The 12090-nt window shown below is 44.2% G+C and overlaps 1 long non-coding RNA gene across 1 annotated transcript; it reads right to left on the bottom strand.

The window, feature by feature from the left end:
- Nucleotides 1-372: 372 nt before the first annotated feature.
- Nucleotides 373-11056, bottom strand: LOC114630547. Its single transcript, XR_003712833.1, has 2 exons — nucleotides 10890-11056; nucleotides 373-951 (listed from the first exon to the last, which is right to left on the bottom strand). It is a non-coding gene; the product is annotated as an uncharacterized LOC114630547 (long non-coding RNA).
- Nucleotides 11057-12090: the final 1034 nt, after the last annotated feature.

The following is a 12090-nucleotide window of genomic DNA, read 5'->3' as shown; positions in this document are numbered from 1 at the left end:
ACCAAGGATCTGCTGGTATCTGCCTTCCAGCACTGAAGGATTACAAACTCACATTATCATGACCGGATTTTCACAATGAGGCTGGACTTGAACTCAGGTCCTTGTGCTTACACAAGCACATGAGTGACAGAGCTGTCTTCACAGACCCCACTCACGGTACTTTTTAAGATGACGTGGGCTGAAGACACACACACTATTAAGATTCTAGGTTTCCATGCAACCATGATACTGGCTGGTATCTCTCTAACTTCAGCTCTCTGAAGCTGATTTGTACTGGTGTGTAGAATGGTTTTATTTACTTAATAGAATAAAATAATATTTTCATGTAGAGGTGATATTTCATAATGAGCATTTTTTTCAAAAAGTCATTCCTTAGTCACAGATACTCTTTTATTCATATGACATTGATAGTGTTTGACACATAATGCCATTCCCTGTTTAACTTTGAACATCTAACGGTGAAGTATCAAATGCAAAGCTGTCAATCAAGTTAGGTTTTTTTGTTTATAAAATGTATCGTTTCTCTCAATACTACCCTATATTGATTTGTCCCTAGGACTTTTCTAGTATCAATCTTCCAAGACACAAAAGGTTCCACAGACCTTGTATGTCCTCAGCATAGCCGTCTTCACATCCCAGGCAAACCACTATGTTGTTTTATTCCCTGTTAACAAATGCAGCCTAGAAGAGCGGTGAACACAGGAGTGGCGTGACTGGTGTGTCTGGTCCTGGTGTCCTGCTTTCCATTCCTCTTTCGCCTTCTGTGATGAGACTTCTAGGGAGGAAGGCAAGATGGCTGCCATCCTTCAGTTATCACAGTACTGTACCTTTAGAATGGACAGCATCAGCACTGTGATAACTGAGCCAGGGCAGCCTGTCAGTCACCATGTCCGCAGTGACGTCACCCCCTTCGAAGGTGCCCCTCGGAGTGAAGAACTGAAAGATGCACTTCTGGATGGAGGCAGAAAGCAGAAGAAAAAGAGTCATTTGATGAAGGTGAAGCAGTAAAGACCAATTGAACTACACTAGAAGGACAGGTGAGCGTAACACATACACACACACAGACAGACACACACACACACAGACACACAGACAGACACACACACACACACACACAAATGGAGTAAATGCAAGTGAACTCTCTTTCCGATTATATGCACACCATACATTTCCCAGCATGTCACAGACAGCATCTCCCCAAACTCACCCATGCAGCAAGTGTTTATGCCAGGAAGGTTAAGTTTCAAGCCCTTTCTTAGAGCCAGGCTTGTTGGCACGTGCCTTGGTGCCAGCACTCAGGAGGCAGAGACAGGCAGATCTCTATGAGATCTATGAGACATGATTCCATAGCCACACACTACAGTGTACTTCACAGCTGTCTAAGAGGCAACACTTTTCTATGTGTTTCTTCATTTTCACAAAACCTTAAAGAGTTAACAGTGAACTGTGCACAAACTCATCCAAAAAGGAATTATGGAACTAGGTTAAGTATAATAATACCACTTTACAGATGGAAGAAACAAATGAAAACACAGGGCAGAGAGTTGGAAAAGGATATGATCAAGAACCATGGTATACATGCATGAAATCGTCCAAGAATAACTTTAAAAGTACATGTACACTTGTGAACATACATGTACACACAAATGACTGAGGCGATAACTTAGCAGTTAAGAGTATAAGTTGCTCTTATAGAGAACCTGGGTCCCATTCCCAGCACCCATATGGGGCTTCCACCCATATGGGGCTTACAACCATCTCTTAACTCCAGATCCAGAGGATCTGATGCTGTCTTTCTGTATCCTGGACGCACGCGTGCGCGCACACACACACACACATACACCACATGCGGCACACAGACATACATGCAGACAAAACACTTAAAACCATAAAATAAAAATAAAACCAGTGAGGTGGTGCATGCCTTTAATCCCAGCACTCAAGAGGCAGAAGCAGAAAAAACTCTGTGAGCTTGGGTGCAGCCTAGTTTATATAGCAAGCTACAGGACAGCCAGGAATACACAAACCTTCTGTCTCAAAAAACAAAACAAAAATCTTTAAAAAAAAAAAAAAAGTGTAAAAACCCCGGAAATCCTGAGACATGCTGTGATTTGCCCAAGATCTTATAACTAAGCAACTCAGGCCCAAATTCGTTTCTGTGGACTAGATTTTCCTTTTCTCCCTTATTCATCTCATCACTGTCGAGGATACTCAGCTGATAACACAAACATTTCTGAATGTTTTCTTTGGAAGTCAGGTTTTCTAGTAACCCAGATCATGAAATAGAAATTAGTGGTTTGCACTTACGAAAGCAATTCCTCCCAAATCATGAACTATCAGTCTTGATGCTCTGGATGTTAAATGGTCACGATGCTGACCAGCTGGGTGGTGCTCATCTGTGCCAGGCTCTCACTGTGGTTTATGTCAATGCTACACTTATAATCATGTGCCGGGCGGTGGTGGCGCACACCTTTAATCCCAGCACTTGGGAGGCAGAGGCAGGCAGATTTCTGAGTTCGAGGCCAGCATGGTCTACAGAGTGAGTTCCAGGACAGCCAGAACTACACAGAGAAACCCTGTCTCAAAAAAACAAACAAAAACAAACAAACAAAAAAATCATGTGAGGCTAGAAATCTTTGCGATGACTTTTATAAAATAATAACAATAAATATATTACTAATATATCAATAAAATCAATAACATGGTGTATACTTATTTATACAACATAGGCATTATCATATGCCATCTATTATATTACATATTAACATATAATGCATTATTAATGCAATAATAATAATTATTATTATTATAGATACAAGGTTTTTCTGTGTAGCCTGGCTGTCCTGAAACTCGCTACAGACCAGGCTGGCCTCAAACTCACAGATCCATCTGCCTCTGCCTGTAAGTGCTAGGACACTCTGCTGGAGTGTCTCTTTTTAAAAAGGCAACACACACATCATTATTATTAGCTGTATCTTTGAGACATACCCTGAGGTTATTTCAGGGAGGAGTCCTGCCTTTAATAAAAGATACAAAAAAGGCTGGGCATGGTACTGCATGCTTTTAGTCCCACTAGGGAAGCTGAGACAGGTGAATCTCTGTGACTTCTAGGCTACCCTGGGCTATATAGTGAGACTTAGCCTTAAAATGGGCGGGGGGGGGTTTACAAAAGTCTCTAAGATCAGTATACCAACATAATACCAACTTATTAAAACCATGATTCATTCCATTTTCCCACGTCAGTCATTTCTCTAACTATTTCAGCATGAGCAGAGCCTGACAGGTATTTGAAAAATAATTATGTTTTCAATTAGGCATTCACTCAATTTCAAAGATTCATTATATGCAGATCAGACATTAACTCTGCCTCAAATAAGTCAGCTAGATGAACCAATTCTTTAGACCAGGAGTTGGAAACCAGAATATCACAATGCACGTAGCTGATCAACTAACTCTATGTACTATGAAACTGACGTTCATCTTAAAAAAGCAATAACCAGCCGGGCAGTGGTGGCGCACGCCTTTAATCCTAGCACTTGGGAGGCAGAGACAGGCGGATTTCTGAGTTCGAGGCCAGCCTGGTCTACAGAGTGAGTTCCAGGACAGCCAGTACTATACAGAGAAACCCTGTCTCGAAAAACCAAAAAAAAAGAAAAAAAAAAAAAAGCAATAACCAAATGAAATAATCCACCTCCACAGAAATTAGAAACAATCTCTCCAAAGAACAAAGATAGCTAAAAGTTAAAGGATCAGCATGTAGGGCTTAGCAAACTGATGTAATACAGAGTCGAGACACAAGGTGGCAGTGAAGATTAAAAGAAAGAATGAGCGGGAGCCCACAACTCTTGCTTCCTGGAAATGGTCGAATGTTTTCACACAAATTATAAACATGTTATGTGAACAAAGTTATTTTGACTGTTATAAAAGAAAAATTTGGAGATCTGGGCAACCAAAAAATATAAAAATACTAGAGCTTAATTTCTCTGGACCATAGATTCTTCTCCACTTATGGAAACACACTTGAATTCCAGTGTTCATTCAGTTATCAGCAGACAGATCCCTGTCTGAATGGGTAACATGGTAACTGACTGTCCAGAACCCCAAAGGGAATTTAATGTGTGCCATGAACGTTGACGCTTAAGTTCACTATATTAGCCAAATTTATTGAACCAAAACTCACACAGTTATAAAACATTTCTGGTGAAATAACGAGTGATATCTACTTTAAAAAAAAAACTTTTTCTTTCACTATTTTCAATTTATTTCAATACAAAAGGGTGGAAAATGTAGCTCAGTAGCTTGCCTTATATTTGTGAGGCCCTGGGTCCAATTGCCAGTACTTCAAAATGGAGTTGTACACTGTTTCTTCTTGGAAATTCACCTTATAAATAAATGTACGTTCTTGTAAAACTAAATCAGAAACACTTCTTCAACTTATTTCTCTTTTGCAAATGAAATTATTCATGAAAAACAAGAGAGCAACGGTACTCAGCCTTCAGCAAGAAAGCCTATCACACTGTAAGGGAGGAACAAAGACAGGGCCACAGCTTGCTTTCCTCAGGGTGGCAAACTCAGTTCTCATGTAAAAAATAACAAGACAAGCCAGGCAGTGCTGGTGCACGCCTTTAATCCCAGCACTCGGGAAGCAGAGGCAGGTGGATTTCTGAGTTCAAGGCCTGCCTGGTCTACAGAGTGAGTAGTTCCAGGACAGCCAGGGCTACAAAGAAACCTGCCTTCAAAAACCAAACCAAACTAACAACAACGACAAAAGACAACGCAGCTGGTCAGTTATGCCTATTTAATCCCAGCACTAGGTAAGTATTATGACTGCTTTGAGTTCCAGGTCAGCCTGAGCTAGAGAGTGAATTCTAGGCCAAACTTAAATATAAAGAGACCTTGTTGTTAAAAACAAGCAAACAGACAAACAAAAAAACAAGACAAAACAAAAAACCCAAACATAAAAACAACAAAAAAAAGAACCAATTTCTTCATAATAATGAATGCACAAAATTTCTTAAAATCCAAGTCCTTCAGGAACAGTACTGTGCCTTATACCTTACTCCTGAGTGACACAGAATACAAATGATCAGATTGAAGGTACACCTCGCACCTGCCAATTGTAAGCTAAAAAAATTAACATATAACCTGAAGCCATTAAACTGCATATGTATTGCATAACTGGAGGCATGTGAAGTTGTCTGTAAATCAGAACTGTTTTAAAACTGTTGCTGGCTAATTTAAATTCCCAGTCCCTTAAACTTGAAAATTGTAAACCAGCTCACTGACAATATTAAACATTATGGCAATGTCCTGGCAGCAGGAGTCTGGATGTCAGCACCTGTCTGGCCAGGAGCATGCAGTAGTGTATGTAGTGTGCACCTTGCTGCAAACTCGGCTATATTACACTTTAAGAAACAAATTTGTGCGAAAGACTTGTGGAAAACCCCAGAGAAGGTAACAGATTTTTTTTTTCTCTTCCTTAAAGAGAAAGACTGGTTAAAAGTCAAGGCAAAAAGTTCTGTTCAGAACCAGCCCTGACATTCAAACACAGCCACCACCAGACGCATGTATGTCACTGTTCCATCCACTTAGAGGACTGGCCTCGAAAAAGCTCATGTGCATAGGAGCAGGTCCATGTGGATGAGGTCAAACCAACACCCTTTCAGAGAAGACATGTACAGAGTCTCACAGGCAGAGGGCTGGAAAGAAGACATATACAGTCTCACAGGCAGAGGGCTGGAAAGAAGACATGTACAGAGTCTCACAGGCAGAGGGCTGGAAAGATGGCTCCATGGGTGAAATGGCTTTGTCCAAAGAGTGAGGTGATATCCTGAGTTCCATCCCTGGGGACCTACATGTTGAAAGGACAGACTTCCACAGCTTGTCCTCTGACTTCTACACAAGTGCCATGGTGCATGCACAGCAGAATACGCAGAATACACACACACACACACACTTACTTTATTTTGTAAAAACAATTAAAAACAACAAAGTAAAAGTAGGCTTTGTTCCTCAAGCTCATTATTTTAGTCCAAAAAATGTCCAAGAGACAAAAAAAAAAATTCAGATTGTCCCATATGCTCTATTTTAAAAGCCTTCCATTACTACATGTACTCAGTGTAAATGTAGTTAGTCTGATGACTCAAGTTACTTTACTTTCTGACTCTGTTCTGGATTGCATTTTATACCCAGAATTTAGATTTTATAGTTTACTCACAAGTCATTTCCACTCTGTGTTTACCTCTATAGAATATGCTTTTACAGTAATCAAAACCACCCCAGTTGAGGCAGTATGTGCTGGCACACACCAAGAATCCATGCCCTTGGGAGGCTAAAGAGAAGAACTGGTTTGTTTGAAGTCTGCTAGAGCTATGCATTAAGATTGAGGCCAATCTATGCTACAAAGTAAAATATCCCATCTTTAAAAAAAAAAAAATGTCAGGAGACCGGAAAAATGGCTAAGTAGTTAGGAGCACTGGTTGCTCTTCCAGAGGACCTGGGTTCAATTCCCAGCAACCACAAGGCAGCTCACGATGGTCTGTAATTCCAGGGGATCTGATGCCATTTTCTGGCATGGTACACTGATATGCATGCAGGCAAAACACTCAATTCACATAAAATAAAAATAAAGATTAAAAAGAATTTTCGGAAGACTTACACAAAATAATCATAAAAACAGCCAGTCAACCAAATAGGTTCTTACAAAGTTACTCATTACAAATAGAAAAAAGGATTAACTGTAGCTGGCCATAATCCCAGCACTGGGAGGTTACAGCAGGAAGATCTGGAGTTTAACGGGTGGTCTGGCCTACATAACAAAATCAAATCACTCCTATGAAAAAGTTAACTTCAGACTGATCATCCACCACCAGCCATCTCTAAAAGTTTCTGATGGTTTTCTGTTAGCCTACAGTGTCCTACTTACTGTAGCACTGACATCTAAATGTTGGGTCTTAGGTTTTGAAAAGCCCTAATGCACAGGTAAAGGGGATAATACCAAAGATTTAATGCTCATCTCCAATTTACATCCTTTGGCTAGACCATAAATATAATCACACACCACTTCCCTGCAGGGTCTACCATTCTCATTTCTATCCTTATCCCTGTGAAACGAACACATTTCTACTGGCAAGGCATGCCACGGTGACATGTCACTCATTAAGTGGGGACAACTGCACAGCCTGGCACTGTGTGCAGGTAATAGCCAGTCAACTCTTTCTAAAGTCACACAATGTTCTTTTCATGTCCCTTCCCAGCACTTCTCAGTCATGTTCACAAGTTCAGGAAATAGTGGCTCTTCATTTCTCTGGTTATCAATCAAACTGTCTATTTGATTTCTTTCTTTGCATCATAAAATAAGAATAGCACACACAGGAGGCAGAGGCAGGTTGACTTACAAGTTTGATGCCAGTCTGTTTTATGTAGTAAATTCCAGGCCATCAAGGGCTACATAGTGAGATCCTGTTTCAAGAATCAACAAATGCCTTCTCAGGCCATTACTAAATTTATTTAGACAAATCAAAACCCTCTAAAGCAGTATCCCTTATTCCTGCAATGTATAGTTTTGGGAGGGACAGGAGTAAGCAATCCTGTGAGGTCTAAAGTAGGGGATGAAATTAAAAGACAAAGTAAATGATAGTAATAGAAGACTGGCAACATTATCACCATGTGTCACAACTGTTGCTACTTTACCTAGTGTTTTCAGATATACTGCTACTTCCAGGAAACTTTTAAACAAGCAGCTGCTAGGAGGTACCTTAGTTTCCCCAATTTCCCATAAGCCACTGCTAACCCCTTTAGAATGTTTCAGGTTTTGTTAGTTTGTTTTTAACCTCCTGAAAAGCAGACATCAGGAGCGCCGAGACAGAGGAATAGCTTCATGCGCTTGGGTCCCTGAGTCTTTCTTTCATGCATTTCAGCAGTAGAAAGCAGATAGTTGATGAAACTCTTTGCAATTCATCCATGGCTATAAAGATGGAATGCTGAGACCAAAGCCATACAGCAGCAGTAAGGTGTTAAATAACGTAAGACTGGTAAACGTTACAAAGTTTCATTATGTGCCTTTAAATTCTTTGTAGCCACATTTTTAAAAACTGACATTAGCTGGGCTTAAGTGGTGCACACTTTTAGTCCCAGCACTCAGAAGACAGAGGCAAGAGGATCTACAGGAGCTCAAGGCCAATCTGATCTACAGAGTAAGTTCCAGGACAGCCATGGCTACACAGAGAAACCCTGTCTTGAAAATCCAAAAGGAAAACAAAAACAAAACAAAAAAACACCCCGCTAAGCAAAAATTAGTAAGGGACATATTAATAATCTTTCTTTTCTATACTGTCTTCAAAAGTCCACTGTACTTATACTAAAACATATCTTGATCCCAGCCTGAATTTTCAAGAGAGATTTACTCTGTATTTAGATTCCACACTATATATATTTTAAAAAGTAGACATATACGCTAATGTTTGTTTCCCAAACAGTTCCGTTCCCAATACCTGAGTCATTTATGGGTTTTAGAAATTAAATAAGTTTAAAGCTTGATCTCATTGGCCCCTAGTTTAGATGGCTGGTGCCTAGAGTTGCTAGAGGCTATGGTAGTAGCTGGTACAGTCTATTCTGTCGGTCACTTGGATTCTTTTAAACCTGAATCAGAATACAAGCCCTTAACCCATTGAGCAGCAAGTCTTGCTACAGCATACACCAACTGTTCCATTATGTTCTTTTTTTCTACAATACATTGCTAAGCAGCTGTTTCTAGAAAGTCTGCTCGGTAAGGAGAAAGGTGTTATCTCAAATCAGAGGCATAATGGAGACATTAAGATTGGAGATACCAGCCAAACTTAGTGACATACACCTTTAATCCCAGAGAAAGGTGATCTCTGAGTTCCAGGCTAGCCTGGTCTACAGAGAGCAAGAGCTCTCAGAGGAGGTGGGGGCGCACAGACACACAGAGAGACAGACGGACAGAGACTTAAACAGACCTCGAGACCAACCATGGTTCATTTCTAAGGAAAAGGAGAGAAACCTTGACACTGGGGCTTCTTTGACCAGGACATTAGTCACCCCGTGAAAGTTACAATTATTGTTTACACTAACTAAGCCTCTCAACTTACAGAGAACAGCTGCCACATCCTCAGTCTCTCTCTTCCTCCGAGTACCCCTTCCTAGCGTCTGTCTACCAGGCTGATTTACCAGGATTGCAGATCATAATCCACAAGTCCCACTTTACACATACTGAGTGAGACGAGCTTCCGTTTACATGCCAACACATATGAATAATACACACCACACCTAATTATCATTCATGAGCCTCAATAGCCCGGCCTACCTCGAGAAAAGCATTTACTAACACTACAGCTTTCTCTTTCCTTTCACGCCGGGTCAAAGCTCACTTTGTTCCCCCAGCCGCTGATGTAAAAGTTGATCTCGTGAAGGAGCTGGATTCCTAAGGTAGTTAGTTCTATTTTGAGCCTTCTTCCTGTTCTGAAGCTAAAGTTGGAAGGGCTTAGTGGTGATGTCATGGAAGGGAGAAGTGCCTTCTTCAGAAGGGTCTCTTCTGGCAATTCTGAGGACATAGGTGATGATTCCTCTCTCACCGTCCCTCCCCTCTCCTCCCCTCTGGAGTCCCAGTTAGTCACAAGCCAGGAAGAAAATCAACTCTAATAGCAGGCAATCACACTTGCATATTTTATATGCAAAACATAATAAATGAAAAGACAGAGGAGAAAAAAATGCCTAATTCTAGGAAAGGGGTGTGTGTGGGGGTGACTCTCCCTCTCCACCCACTCCCTTCAAACATCTATAAGGCCAGGAGCAAAAGGGGCTGCAGAAAACAGCTGTTAGGAAGAATTTAGGAGGCTCCCGGAGGGGAATGCTACTGGGGTATTCAGAACCGGAACTTAAGGACATTCCCCCCCCCAACCAATCCCTTCTCCTTCCCTCCCTCCTGGAAGAGACTTGGGGCTTGGGTGTGCCTTCTGCTTTGAGAGGCATTTGGCTCTCGAGAAAGGCAAGGGGCCAGGGTGAGGCCCACAGGGAATAAAAGCTTAGGCCTAGTTCTGGGCTAAGTTTAGTGGGAGATAGAGGAGACTGAGGAAGTGCAGATCTCAGAGGAAGACCCACTGTGGAATTAAACCCTCACTAAGGGTAGGAAGGGGGACACCTCTCTTTCTCAACTTAAACTCAACAGTTCATTACCGGTTAGGGAAGAAGGGTGAAGAAAGAGACAAATTCTAACATAAACTGTGAACTGCAACTTCTGGGGACTAGAGGACTGACGTAGCAGGTGAAAAGAAGCGTCTTTTACCAATTCTGGGGTGTCGAGGTCCGGCCAAGCTCTGCCGGGCAGGGCACTGGCTGGCTTCTTAGCTCACCTCGCCTCCAAGACGGGAAGAAGCATAGGTGTGGTCTTTCTCCAGTAAGGTGGCAGCTGGCCTCGCGGAGCAAGGGAAAGGATTCCTCACCGGGAAGGCGGGGAGGAGCCCAGGGGTCAGCTGCGGCCAGGAGCCGGGGTCTCCGCCAAGTCCCCTCCCCCTCCTGAAAACCGACCTGGACTAGCATCGATTACAGCAACACCCTCTCGCCTCCCCAATAATCTCATTAATAATAATAATAACAATAATAATAAGCCCAGCCCCTCTGGCCCACGTTTAAAACAAACAAGCAAACAAAAACCCAGAGCCCTGAGCGGTGGAAATAAACAGGTGAGTCCAGGGAGAAGCGGGAAAAGTGGGGATAAGGGGGGGGGCGTTCCCAAACGTGAGGGAAAACAGAGGTTCTCCCAACCTCTCTCCATTCTCCTTCTCCCTGCCCCCGAGAGTCTGAGTGACAGGCTAGGAATCGCAAAGCCCACTGTGACAGCCTTCCCGCAGCCCGAGCCCCCGCCTGCCTACCCTAGGCTCCCGTGTCCTGCTTCGGGGACCGCGCGGCGCTCGCCCGCACCCTGGCCCGCCACCGCCGCCGCGAGGACTCCGCTCTTCCTCTCTCCGCCTCCTCCTTGCAGACTCCTCCCGCTGGATCCGTCATGTAAACAACATCCCGGCTCTATTTCCAGCGGCCGCGGGACAGCGAGGGAACCGCGCCAGCGCCCAGCCACCGGGCGGGGGTGGGAGAAAAGCGAGTGCGCCACAGCTCCGGGCCCGGCCCCGCGCGGTCCGCCGCCTACCGAAGCTGGTGCCGAGCGCGCACAGGCGTCCAGCCGTAGCCTCCGCCCCCGCCGCCGTCTCCCGGCTCCGGGGCACCGGGCCGGTCCGAGTGCGAGCGCCGTGCGCGCGCCGCACAGCCGCTCTCTGCGCCCCGCGGGCCGGCCAGGGCGCGCCACCAGCCCAGGGCCGAGAGCGCAGCACCCGGAACGCGCACACGGACGCCGCCCCCGCGGCCGCGCGCGCCCCGCACCCACCTGCGCCCTCGGGGGTCCCGAGCCCCCCTTCCTTTGTTCTTCCCGCTATTTGCATGAGGATTATCTAATGACGCAGCAAGGCTCGCCACAACGTGACCGTCGCCATTTTTCTGTTTTTATTCTAGCTTTGCCATGTGATAGATTGGGGAGGGGGGTGGAAAAGGGAGAGAGACGGGATTGAAAAAAAAAAAAAAAACTTCCGGGTCTCATGACCGGGAAGGGAGAAAAACAAAAGGGAGACGAGACACAACTCTGGGCGAAGGACGTGGTGCGTGTGCGCGCGTGCGCGCCCGCCTCTCCGTGCCCGGGAGCCAGAGGCTGGAGCGCTCAGAGCATCCTCCCATCCTCAGGGTCCGCGGATCCTGGTTGTACCGACCGTGTGCTCCATCCTTCTGCTGGGTACCGGGCTGTCTGCCTTCGCCTGGCTCCAGTGCCCCAGGGGTCTATTCAGTTGACAGAATTGAAAGACCGCTGCATTTTCTAAGTTGTAAAACAGTTCGCTCCGATGCTGGTCTTTGCGACCACCGCATGGCGAGGGCAGGAAGAATCAAACCAATTCAGATTTTCTTTCTGCTCCCTTTCTCTTTTTTCCTAAAACGGGACGCACAACTTAGGGGTAGTTTGTGGTTTTGCGGGCTTTTTGTTTGTTTGTTTGTTTTGTTTTGTTTTGTTTTGTTTGGGGGAGGGCATTTATC

This window comes from Grammomys surdaster, unplaced genomic scaffold (assembly GCF_004785775.1).
Source record: "Grammomys surdaster isolate TR1022 unplaced genomic scaffold, NIH_TR_1.0 341, whole genome shotgun sequence".
Taxonomy (NCBI): Eukaryota; Metazoa; Chordata; class Mammalia; order Rodentia; family Muridae; genus Grammomys; species Grammomys surdaster.
The sequence above is the reverse complement of the archived record's forward strand: the minus strand, read 5'-3'. Positions and strand labels throughout refer to the sequence as shown.